Below are 761 nucleotides of genomic sequence, written 5' to 3' on the forward strand. Positions count from 1 at the left end.
ACCAATTCCTCCAGTTGGTTGGAAATCAGTTACTGGCTTTTGGGCTCATGTGGTATTGATCTGTGGTAATAACTGCTCAGCTGAGGTTTGATACATAGATCGATTCTGTGCATTCATTTGAACAGATTTCTTTTTCATTGCGATGCAGAATCAGAATAGTCCACTGCATCAGATTCTAGGTATGGAAATCTTATTTCTGATCGTGAGATGTTTCATTGTTTATCCACAACCTGCAGTTCAGCTTTCTTCTATCAGAGGTCGATATTGCTCCGTCTTAGCTAAGTCAACTAACGCACACCTCCTCCAGTTCTTGGAGTGCTGATCAACATTCAGTCTGCACCTATGATAGAGCCTCCTGCAGTTCTCACTGGTTCCCTCTAATGAAGATAAATAACATTTACGACCGTTTAAACTCTGACTGTGAGTCAGTGCAGGTGTGAACAACCAGGGAAAGAATTTGGATTAATTAAGCAAGGATGGTTGAAAGACGATGCCTGAAAGAGTTTACTCCTGTGCTATTGGTTTTCTGCCGATTCATTTCACTGAAAATCATCTTGGATTTTGTTTCACTGGTTTAAATTTGCACCGAGTGATATGGGGGATATGGGGCATTACATTGTTTAAACTTTTGATATGAACCGTGCCAGTAAATGTTTGAGCACCACTGCCCTCGAGTTTTAGGAGTACATGGGAATTTGATTAGATGCCAAATGATGATAAAGAAAAATGAAACTTGATTCTCCCACAGAAGCTTGTTTCTC

The sequence above is a fragment of the Haplochromis burtoni genome, unplaced genomic scaffold (genome assembly GCF_018398535.1).
Source record: "Haplochromis burtoni strain Fernald_Lab_line unplaced genomic scaffold, NCSU_Asbu1 Contig_211, whole genome shotgun sequence".
In the NCBI taxonomy this organism is placed as follows: Eukaryota; Metazoa; Chordata; class Actinopteri; order Cichliformes; family Cichlidae; genus Haplochromis; species Haplochromis burtoni.